The sequence below is a fragment of the Fulmarus glacialis genome, unplaced genomic scaffold, assembly GCF_000690835.1.
Source record: "Fulmarus glacialis isolate BGI_N327 unplaced genomic scaffold, ASM69083v1 scaffold18172, whole genome shotgun sequence".
Lineage (NCBI taxonomy): Eukaryota > Metazoa > Chordata > Aves > Procellariiformes > Procellariidae > Fulmarus > Fulmarus glacialis.
In genome coordinates this window covers 5,810-6,012 of record NW_009196140.1, presented here as the reverse complement: position 1 = coordinate 6,012, position 203 = coordinate 5,810, and positions in this window count along the sequence as shown.

Here is a 203-nt window from a genome sequence, read left to right as displayed (position 1 = left end):
GAGCCCGTCTCCGCTGCAGCTATTGACCCGCCGGGCGTCCATACTATTAAGAACAAATAAGGGCTACCCACGCAGAGCACCGAACCGCTCCCTCAGCTCAGTGGGGAAATATCCCGGAGAATTGCTAATACGCGGGGAACGGCCTCAAATGGTTACACCGGTGTATCCCCGTTTCAACGGGCCCGCGGGAAGGAGCCGAGCCC